The 11,347-nt window shown below is 52.8% G+C and overlaps 1 protein-coding gene across 8 annotated transcripts in view; it reads left to right on the top strand.

Moving 5' to 3' along the window:
- Positions 1-1,645: 1,645 nt before the first annotated feature.
- Positions 1,646-11,347, top strand: part of FOXP1 (forkhead box P1) — a 392,273-nt gene continuing 382,571 nt past the window's right edge. For 5 of the 8 annotated variants that reach the window (XM_041118643.1, XM_030043706.2, XM_030043699.2 and 2 more), the window contains exon 1: positions 1,648-1,826. The gene's annotated coding sequence lies outside the window, so the exon portion shown is untranslated. Of the gene's footprint in view, positions 1,827-2,288; positions 2,649-11,347 lie in introns of those variants that run through there. The other 3 variants (XM_030043708.2, XM_030043705.2, XM_030043700.1) reach the window with 3 other exon arrangements.

Raw genomic sequence — 11,347 nt, 5'->3', positions numbered from 1 at the left:
CTACCGGAGCGGATTGCTGTCGTGCCGAGAGGTGGCGCCGCGGTCCCGGCCCTCATCGCCGGAGCCCGCCGGGCCGGGGGAGGGGGGGGACACACACGGGGACGGGCCCGGCGCGGAGCTCCGCGCAGAGGCGGTTCTGTCCGCGGGAGGGGTTCGCTGGTTAAAATCAGGTTCCCATCCGGCCCCGGAGCTTGGTGTCAGGCCCGCCGGGAGCCAAAAGCAATACCCCCCCCCCCCCCAAAAAAAAAAAAAAAACCCAACCCCAAAACACAAACAAGAAAAACAGAAGGAGAGGAAGAAAATTTGGGTTCTGGCGGGTCCCCGCTGGGCGGACGAAAAGAGTTTTTTTCTTTCCCCCCCCGAACAAAGTCGGTCGGTCGGTCGGTAACTCCGCGGCCGCCCGTTCAACTCCTGCCTCGCAGCGGCCCCGTCCCGGGCAGCGCCGGGCACGGACGGCTCCAGCCCCGCCGGGCGACCCGCCGACGGACCGGCCCCGGCCCCGGCCCCGGCCCCGGCTCCTCTGGCCGCCGCGGTCCGCATCCCGGGGGAGGGCAGGATGCTGCCCGGCCCGGCCCGCTCCCACCCGCGCAACCTCCGCGCTGTCCGGTCGCTCCTTATCCGGGCCGAGGCCGTCGGTGCTGTTAAAACTTTCCGGTGCCCGACCGTCGGAGCCGGGGGGGAACCGGGGACCGCTCGACCCCTCCCGGTGGGCTCCACTCACCGGTCCCTCCGCGGGAGCCCCGACGGCGCGGCCGGTCCGCGGGTTCCCCCCCCCCCGCACCCACCGGGATAAGAACCGGGACCGACGCCGCGCTCAACCCGGCCCTCGGGTCGGTCACTCCCGCTCAGCGGCCGGTGCGCGCCGCTGCGCACCCGCGCAGCGTTTCTAAAGCGGGCTTTGCGCCCACAGGGGCGTGCGCGGCGAGGGGGAGCGCAAGCAGCGCCCGCCTCGCCGGCTCCGCGCAGGTAAGGCGGGTTCCGCGGGCATCCGCGGAAGGCCCTGCGAGGTTTTCCGCGCCCCCACCCCCCCCAAGCTCCGCGGGCCTGACACCCCCCTCACCCCCGTGGGTAAGGGGGGGGGGCGGAAAAGTTGCTGTGGGGGGTGGGCCACGGCTCTGCCCTCCGCCGACGGGGCGGCCGCGGCCCGCCTGCCCCCGCGCTCAACTCAGTCTGGCCGGCGGCGCGCAGGGGCGCGCAGGGTTGCGCGGCGCGCTCCGCGGCCACTTTCGCTTCCCCGCGGGGCTGCCCCGCCCCCCCCGGCCCGCCCCCCCCCCCCCCGGCCGTCCTCCGCGGAGCTCCGCGCCGGCGGAGCTTCCCCCCCCCCCACCTCACCCCACCCCGCTTCGGCCCTCCCTCCCCGCTCCGCCGCTTTTCTTATTTTTCTTCTTCTTATTATTATTTTCCCCTTGCGCCGAGCCTTGTTTACCCAGCAGGTGGATGTGACGTCAGAGACTGACAACAGCAAAAAATAACAACATCTCCCTCCGCGGGGGTGTCGCGGGGCCGCCCCCGGCCCGCCCGCGCGGGCGGCGGCGCGGGGCTGCGCGGGGCGGGGAGCGGGGGGGCGGGGGGGGGGCGCGGGGCGGCGGCGCGGCGCGGGGCGGGGGCGCGGCGGGGCGGCGTGCGGGGGCCCCGCGGGCGCGGCGCCGAGCGGAGGGCTCTATTGTTATTTACCGAGCGGCGGAGCACGCCGCCGCGCCGCCCGGGCTCGGCGTGCCGGAGGGACGGGAGGGAGGGACGGACGGACGGGACGGAGAGGCTAACCCGCTCCGCGCCGCGCCGCGGGGGCCGCGCCGTGCTGGGCAGCGGCAGGCCGAGTCCTGCGGGTGAGTCCGGCGCCCCCCCCCCGACACTTTCCCCGCTCCTCGGGGGCTGTTGCACTTTTCTCTCCCCCCCCCCCCCCCCACCCGGCACCACGTGCCCGGCTTCCCCCCCCCCCCCCCTCCCCACCCAACCACCCCCCCCCACACACCCGACCGCCGCCGGCGCGGTAGCGGGGCTGGGGGGGGGGGGGAACACGACGACGGGGACCCCCCCCCACCCCTACCCGCCCACTTTGGAAACTTCCCCCCCCCTCCCCGCTCCCCCGCGCACCCTCCGCGGAGAGTGGGATGCGGCGCCTTCCCCCCCCCCCCCCCCCTCCGCGCTTTCCTCGTGTTTTCCGCCGGGTCCCCGCCGCGCAAGGGGCGCGCACGCCCCAACTTCCAACACTCGGGGCAAGAAGTTGCGGCGGGGCCGCGCCCCCCCCCCCAACACCCCCCCGCCCCCCCACGCCGGGCCCGGCTGCCCCCTTCCCCCGGCACCTGTTGCCGCTTTCCGCCCGCGCAGTCCCTTCCGCAGGCGCGGAGCTCCGCGCCGCGCATCCTCCCCCCCCCCGGGTCCCAGGGGCCCGCTGCGCCCATCCCCCCCTCCCCCCCCCCCTTTTTTTTTTTTCTCTTTTCTTTTTTGGGAGACGAAGTGTTTGAATAAACATCCGTGCCTTCCCTAGCCCGGCGCAACTTCTCGCTGCGCGGGTGCGGACCGCGCATCCCTCGCGTGTCCCCGTCCCCCCCCCCCCGCCCCTCCGCGCAGACCCGCGGTGCGGAGCCTCGGGACGGAACCGCGGCTCGCTACGCGCCGCGGAACCGGGGGCGGCCACCGGTGGCCCGGTAAGTAGGGTCGCTCCGCGCTGCGCCCCTCGCACCTGCCGCCCCAGCGCAGCCTCCGCGCAGCTCCGCGCATCCCCCGGGCAGCGCGAAGGTGCGCGCTGCAGGCGGCGTCCGAGCGGCGTGTCCGCGCCTCCCTCCTCCCCCCGCCCCGCGGGGTTTTTTTTGTGGTGGTTTTTTTTTTTTTTTTTTTTTTTTTTTTTTTCCGCCTAAAAAAAAAAAAGAAGAAGAAGAAATAAAGCCCGGCGGCGGGGCGCAGACAGGGCTGCGCGGGGCGCAGCGGCTGCCCCCTCCCCACCGCCGCGCAACTATTAATTATCCGGCAGCCCCGGCGCGGAGAGCATCGGCGGGCTGGCTGCGGAGCGCCTCGATTTTAGCGAGTCTTCCTCCTGCCACTTCGCTGTAATGATTTTAATTGCTTTGAGTGAACTAAGCCGAGTGAGGTTACTTCCTTTTTTTGTTGTTTTTTTGGTTTTTTCTTGTCTTCCCCCCCCCCCCCGGTTCCTCCCCCCCCCCAAGGCTGGCAGCAGCAGCGCTCAGACCTCCCGTACCTGCCCGAGGTATCTGCCGCTTGCCAGCGCTCCCAGAGCCGCTTCTCTAGAGAAGCTGGAGCCCAACTTCTGTGCTCAGAAGTTTAAGGTTTCATTTTTAGTAACTGTTCTTTGAGTGAGTAATGTATGTATACTGCTTGTAGCGCGTCGTCTACACAATGTAGCCTGCTGATTTCTAGGGTGCTGGATGGTTATAAATATTAAAGCAATTCTCTAAACTGCGTTTCCTTTCCATATAGTTTTTCTAAACCTGCGTTTTACCTGCGTTGACTAAATGTTGATGTCGCTTAATGACAGCTTCTTAATTAGACAAAGTTTCAAGAACGTCGTCGAAGAAACTTGCTGCTTGTGCTGTTAATCCACGGTTTGCTTTAATATTTCGGCGGAGGGAAAATAGGCGTTTCACTGGATTTAGCATTATTTTTACAGTTTCTGTTACTGCTGAGAAGCTCCTACTTTTTCTAAGTTTGAGAGAGCCTGAAATAATTCAAGTTCTCAGAGAAGCGAGTGTAGGAAGGAGGTACTGTGCATCTTTGCAACTAGATTTGGGGGAAGAAAGGGAAATCAGGGCTACTGGTTTCAATTTCTCTCCTCTGAATCTTTTCCCCTGCACATTTTATTTGAACTATCTCGCAACCATATTGAATGGACCAGGGCACTGGGGGAGGAAGCTCTTCACTAGTTACCATTCAAAAGGTGTCGGCTAAAATCTCATTGCAAAAAGGTATTGTAGCTTTAACATCTTGCATTGGCAGCATTCTTCCCCCTTAGTCTTTGGATTAGTCATTGTATGAGAGACAGAAAAAAAAAAAAAAATCACTTTTTTTTTTTTTTTTTTTTTTTTCTGGAAAAAGTAAAGTAAACAGCCTCCAACAAGTGAACCTTGACAACCCAGATTAAGGAAGGCAGGAGAGATCAAACAAAGCTGCTGCTGGGCTGTTGTCAGGAGCTGCCTCACTGAAAGCTCTGGACTATTCGATCAGGCAGCAAGGCTATATGTTCACTTATGCAGAAATGGACCATTACAAATGCTGATCTTTGTTGTGAAACCAAAGGATAACTTTCAGAAAAATAACTACTATTTCAAACAGGGCTTTCTGTTGCTTACGATTTTGATTGCAAAGTTAGTTTTTTGTGCATGGGCTGGGTTTTGGGTTTGTTGGTTTTTTTTTTTTTTTTAGTGATAGTGGTTTGGAGTGCGTTGTATACACTTTCAGAGAGACTTAGGATTTGATTTCATTTATGCTGTCTAGAGCTGCAGAGAAGAAGGCATTTCAGTAGTGTAATGTTGAAAACCGTAAAAGTTCTCTGGAATTCAGCCTTTATTTCTGGATCTCTGAATTGTAAGGAAACATTTTTTTTTTTTTTTTTTTTTTCTGTGTATAAGTGCTGTGCTGATGTATAATAGAGGAGTTTGGTTGTGATTAAGCATTGTATGTTGTACAACTGCGTTCCTAGAGCTTAGAAATCTTGTAATGTCTCTCCTTCAAGTGTATTACCAACCAGTCGGGATGGCACCTTATTTTTGATATGCCAGGATTTTCACAAAACTGCATGAAACTTGTCTTCATGGCTATATTAGAGAGACTCTGTTACTGTGTAGTTTTAGAGTGGAAATAGCAGTACAGAATATTAACAGATACTTGATTTTACTTTAGTAAACGTTTAGGATTTAAGTATTAATCAAACTTAACCAGTGGGAGTTAGGTTATTTTTGTTGTTTGACACTTTCATGTTTGTATTCAAACACTTCACTGCAAACTCTACAAATATGCCCCCTCTTTCATTTCTTTAAAGTACTCTAAAACAATGGAAATAGCTACTAAAAAAAAAAAAAATCTGAGGAAAAGGCTGTTACCCTAATGTATGTTAATCAGGAGGCTGACCAAGTGCACATCTACTGAAGAATTAAGGAATCCAAAACCTTTTCGCATAAGTATTTCTTTAATTAGCAGTGCAGATCACACAATAAGTACTTTATACTTTTTATAAGGTAAGGTTTCATAACCATCCTGCACAACTTATTATAAAACCTGTAGATTTTTATGGTATATGCTTTAATTAGACAATAAAAAGTATGTGTGTTAAACATGCACATGTATGCTGTTAAGCCATTTTGGGTAATGTGTAATGTTTTTTAACAACTATAAACGTTTTCTGCTTAAATCAGTTCCACCGGTAATCGTAACGCAGCTAGTTTTTGTACTGGTAAGAGAAGGAGCAGGAAAGTTGAGCAGAGAATTATGCATTGGACATTTTTGCGCAGCATATGCTGCAATATGCTTTTCTCTTGGAGTGGATCACCTTTTTTTAAGAGCTAAAATTTGCATTATCATCCTTGGTATGATATACTGTAAACATTTGTAGCTCCAGAGTTATTCCTGTTTCACGGCATTGTAAAAATTAGGAAAAAGGATGGTAGTAAAAAGGCAAATTTATGGAATGCAGCTTAGCGTTTAGTATTTGTACTGCTTGTGGTCATTTATATTGAGAGATTGAACCGGATAATGTAATTCCTTTTGTGAAATATCTGTTCAGCATGTATTTGTATATCGAATGAAATAACATATGCACACACATATGTAGGATATGTATGTAAAATACAGTTATTTCTGCAAGGCTGTCCGGTTATTTATAGGGCATAATGATACTTCTGTCATCTTAAATTTTCTCCGAGAAGCTTTAATAAATTTAAATAGATTATACGCTGTCAGAAAATAGTATAAATTTTGTTTACGATTCACTTGCTTTAAGGTACTTATACTAAAGAAGCTCATTTAACCCCAAGACTGAGTAGCATTAAGTGGTGAGAGGAGTCTGCTGAAGAGCTGCTACTGCCCTTTGCTCTTGTGATAATCTTAAATTACTACAATTTAATTGCAACTTCAAGGCACTGAGCTGAAATATTTTTATGCAGCTGAGGCAGGGCTGAAGAAGACGTAGCGCAATTTTCGCAGGTAGCTGGATTTCTCTTCGGAGGCGCAGCGTTCGTTCAGGCCTCTCCTGCCTTGCGGAGCGCATCCAGCACAGCATCGTGCGTGCGTCCGTGTGTGGGCACGGATGCGGCCCCGGGAGGGAGCCTTGCCGGGGGGGATTCCCACCTCGGTGGGAGCAGGATCAGGCCCTGCAGCAGGCAGGCAGCTCGGGTGCACGGGCGTTTTTTTTTTTTTTGTTTGCCGTTAGTATTTAAGCTTACGTTGGAATTAAATAGCGCGTTGTAACAATTCCTCAAATGAGCCTTGCTATCAAGTTGCTTCCCGGAGCTTTTCCCTGGGAGCCTCCGTTGGGAAGGCAGGGTGGGAAGGGGCTGGCAGCTGGAGGCAGAGACCGGGGGGTGGTGGGCAGCGCGGGGGCCCGGCTGGCACCCCGCTCTGAAAATACAGCCCGCCGGCTCGTAGCTGTGGCACGGTCCCCGTGTCCCCAAAGGCGAGTTGGGGCTGCGGCCAGCCGCCCTGGCCGCGCGGGGCCTGATCCAGCGCACGCTGGCGTCAACCGGGGCTTCTGCTGATGGCGCTGCTTTTGGGTTTGGCTTTTGGTCTGTGTCACTAACTCGTATCACTGAAACTTTTTCTTCCCCCCCCCCCCCACCCCCCCGCCCCCCATAGCAGCATGTTTTCCCACCTGGCGAGCGGTTCAGCGGAGATACGATATGCAATAGGAGCCAGAAGGCATTTGCTAAGCGGAATTTATAAACGTTGCGCGCTAGAGATCGGCAGCGTCTTTGCGACTGTTCTTAGAGGTCCTGGCGACCAAACTTCGCTGAAATGCTTAGAAAGGTATGGCCGGGCTCGGAGTCCTTGAGTTCACGCCGTTGAGGACACGCGTAAGTGCTCGGCCGTGCTACAGCACAGCGGTGTTTAAGTCGTGACTTTGATTGTTTTTCTGTTGGCCAAATCCTTGTCAAATGTCTCGTTGCAATAAGAAACGAAAAAGATCTTGTGCTTGCTAGAACTGCTTGCTTTTGCGGTGACAAAAACGCTGCTCGCAGCCTGCTGCTCTCACAAACTACTGCGCCGTCTGTTTCCCGCGGCTCGCGGTGCATTGGGAATTGCAGCTACCGTAGGTAACAAGGTGATGCCAGTGTACACAGAGGGGAAAAAAAGTAGGGTGGAAGAAAGCATGCAGTCATTAGAGGAGAAACTTAATTGTGGGAGCTCTGTAGTCTTTTAATTTAAAAAAAGAAGTATTATATTTTGGGGCTGTAGTGGAATCAGCTGTTCTATTTTTAGGAGATCAGATATTTGCTGGTTGGGATGTCTGGAGTGTTTTAACATGTGCTCTTTTTTCTTACTTCAGCATTGGAGCTACCAAGTCAGAGAAGCTGCTGGCTCTGATCGCGTGCAGTCTTCTTTGCAAATATGCTCTAGGGTTTTGTCTTTCTATTCTCCTGGCACCGATCTCTTCCATGCATGCAAGTGAACAGGCTCATGTCTAATGGCTGTTTGTATGTGGCAAGTATCCAGACTAATCTTGATAACTTTTTGTTCAGCGCCATCCTGAAAACGAAGATAGTATTCTATGTAAAATGAGCAAAGAGAAGAGCGTGGGCAAAATCAGTTTCTCTCCAAGAAGCATCTGGTACCTGAGGAGGACTAAATAATTTTTCTCCTCTCGTTGACCCTTCCTGTGCTGTTTTTAAAACATCTCCATTTTAGTGCCTTGAAATTGCAATTAAGTTGTAGTAATTTAAGATTATTGCGAGAGTGCAAAGGGCAGTAGAAGCTCTTTAGAAGTCTCATCTCAACACTTAATGCTACTCAGTCAGGGGGTTAAATGAGTTTCCTCAATGCGAGTACTTAAAGTAACTAAATCGTAAACAAAATTTATACTATATTCTGACAACTAATAATCTATTTAAATTACATTAAAGTATGTGTGTGAAAATTTAATTAAAGACAGAAATACTGTCAAGCCCTGTAAATATCTTGACAGATCTACTGAAATGGAACCCATATCGTAAAATATTTACGTATATCTGATAGGCTACAATGTTTCTGGGAGTGCCATTCTGAAACTAACCGTGGGCTTTTTTCCTCCCAGTTTCCCCTTCAGTTGCAACGGTCTCGAAAAGCGACACAAATAAATACCCAGAATGTTTTATTCGGATGATTCTCCAGTGTATTGTTTACTGCTAATCGCGCTCTCCGTACAATACTTGTCACGGTCGTGTTTTTATTAGAAGTGCCCATTTCCTCAGTAAGTTAGTTTAGCAGGGCTGTTAATTGAGAGGTACGCTGAAGACGCACGCTCCTTGTGCAGCGGGATAATGTTGTGTAGTGTCTGCAGCGTGGCAGCGCTGGATGTGCAATCTGTAAGTCAACTTTCCTCTGGATGTCAGGCCCAGAGCATGGTGCTGCAGGGTCTCTTGCGCTTTTGTGACTGTTGATTTAATTGATTTTTTCAGGTAGAAAGCGCTTATGACCCTTTTTTTCCAAATTTTTGAAATACATACGGAAGCGTTTCCCGGAGCGCTGGTACGCGCACTTGCCGCACAGGACCCTTCCTGCTGGCGCGGCCGCGGTGCCTCTCCTTTGTGGTACGTGGTCCAGGCTGCTTTCGAGATGAGGAACGTTTTGCCCTGGATAAAACCGGGTCTGGCTGAAACTTCAGCCGTACTTTGGTCCTTCTTAAAACCCGCCGGCTGGGATCCTGCAGGGGGCCAAAGGCAGGAGATTGTGCCGGGAAGGTGCAGACGAGCCGTGCTTTCTCATCGCCCGGCCACGGGTTGGGGCAAACTCCTAGCTCTCCTCGCCTGGGGTGTACATCCCTGGAGCCGCAGGGTCGCCGGAGGAGGGTGAGGATTTCGGCGAGGAGAGAAGGATGGGGTGGGAGCGTGGTGCTGTGGGTGCCGGGGAGCCCTGGCCGGGCCAGGCGCTCGGGTGCTGAGCACCGCCAGCCCGACAGAAGGTGGCACAGTTCGGCAGGTTGGCTGGAGCCTCTCACGGCATCGTTAGTTTTCCCCTCTTCGCCAGACATTTCCTTTCACGTTGGATCCGAGTTTTAGCTGTACTTCCCAATCAGTCTTGTCATCTTGTTGCTAACAATTAGGGTCAAGTGTCTTTCCTTGGGCTCTCCGCAGTCTTCGTGTTGGTGTCCCTCCCCCAGCTCCTAGGCTAAGCTGTTTGTTCATTAATTAGTAGATGGGGCATATTAACACATCAGTAAATCGGAGTAGTCAGACTTCCCGAGGCATCTCGGGAAACTCTCTCCAGTTTTATGTGACCGGACATGCACTATTGCTGATTTAGATAGCGGAGCCGATGATGCCAAAGTGTTGTTAAGAGAGAGATAAATAGAGAGAGCCCAGCAGTAAGCAGAATGTCATGTCTCTATTAAAAAGCTTGTGATAAAGGAAGATAAAACGGTGAGGGGGGATTGCTGGTGTGTTCAGAGCAGCCACTAAACATCTGATCGCAAAAATCGATGCCGAATTCCCCTTCCTGCAAAACCCTTGCCCGCAGAATTAGCGCCTGAGCCTGGGTTTGCTTGCGGCAAGCGGTGGAGCCCTGAAAGGACTTTTGTTCTTGCCAAAAAGGCGGCCGGGGGGTTCTCGGGGATTCAGGAGCTGTCTGAGCCGGGATTCAAACATCCCTCCCCGGTTCCCTTTGAAGCGGCTGCCCCCGTTCCGCGGCGACGCGGTGTTCCCGGGATGCTGATGAAGTTGTTCCAGGCTCGCGCCGGGGCTCGTTGCGCCATGCTGCCCTCGTCCCTTGGTTTCCCTGGCCACCTGCGTTTCGGGGGGTTCCCGTTCGGAGGTCGGTCCTTGGCTTCACGGCAGTTACAACGATGCGGGTTTTTGTATATTTGAGTCTTTTTCTCGGCCGGGTGCAGAGGCTGCTCTGCAGAAGTGAAAAATGTAACTGATCGTAAAGAAATGAGTGGTCGCAGCAGACGAGAGGGGAGCGGCATTAATTTTACCGGTTCTGTAATGAAACGTGCAGTAAAACGTTAAATCATCACAGCCTTGTTTGCTGAAAGGATGTTAATCATTCCATTAAGAAGGATTAAGTAATTAACTGAGATTTCTTTAGGAACCAATGTCAGTTTTAAAAAGCTTCTTCCTAGTGTTGTTCGGTGAATGCGAAGTTTATGTTTCTCTTTCTGCCGCTGGAGAGCTGGGAGGTGAGTGTGAGCGGGACACTTCTTCCCAAGAAACTTCTGGGAATGCCAGGGGAGCAGAAATAGGGGGTTTTTTTGCAACTGAGATGTGCTATTCTAATAGTCTTTTGATTGCAAGGCTGTCTTTTATGACTTCTGTCAGCTGGGCCCGTTGCAAGCCTTATTTCAGGAGTAGTCTGTTTGGGATTAAGAAGTTAAAACCTTCTTGAAGTGTTCATCTTGGTGCTTGCATTTTTATTTTTTTTTTTAATAATAGCTTTTATGTTGTAATAGTAAGCTTGCTGGCAGTGAGTCATGAACTCTATCTTCCGTGAACCTCGTGACAAATTTTTGTTAGCCAGTCAGGCAGCTCGCTTAGCTCGTCCAGCCCAGTTCCCACGTTTTATACTTGCACTGGAAAGAAAAATTCCATTAAAATCGACGGTGTAAATCCTCCTTTCCTCCTGTGGCAGAAATCCCCTTAAAAGCAGTGGCAGTGCAGGGGGCCGTGGGGCATCATGGAGCAGCTCCTGGCGTTGGGCTATTTTGGAGGATGTCGAAGCTGGATTCGGCCAAGTCTGGGGGAGGATGCGGCCGGCAAGGCTTTTGACGTTGGCTGATGCTCAGTGAGGTCAAAAGTGCATTTTGGAGAGGGTGTACATGCAGATGGAGGAGCAGGTGGGCAGGGGAGAGCAATGGCAATATTTTTCACCACTTCATTTTTGAAGGATCAGATTGAAGGCCCTGGACGGTGAGCGGTGCAGGGGCTGGGGAAGCATCTGTGTTAGCGCTTCTGCATCCTGTGCTCCCGAGCACGCTGCCTTTCTTCCAGGGCTTGATCCGTTTTTTTGCCTCGACTGAGATTGCGGAATTTGGCGTTAACCTCATCAAGTTGCTGCCGTTTCTCCTATAACGGCCCCAACTTCTAATATCGCAGTTAGCGATGCTGAAACTACACCCAAACCGAAATTTTCTATGAGTGATATGAATTCTGCCCAGCAAATAGCATAATACAGTGGCACCAATTGCATTAGTATTGATACTTTCAGCTTT

Source organism: Aquila chrysaetos, chromosome 20 (assembly GCF_900496995.4).
Source record: "Aquila chrysaetos chrysaetos chromosome 20, bAquChr1.4, whole genome shotgun sequence".
In the NCBI taxonomy this organism is placed as follows: domain Eukaryota; kingdom Metazoa; phylum Chordata; class Aves; order Accipitriformes; family Accipitridae; genus Aquila; species Aquila chrysaetos.
This window is presented reverse-complemented; position numbering and strand designations above follow the sequence as displayed.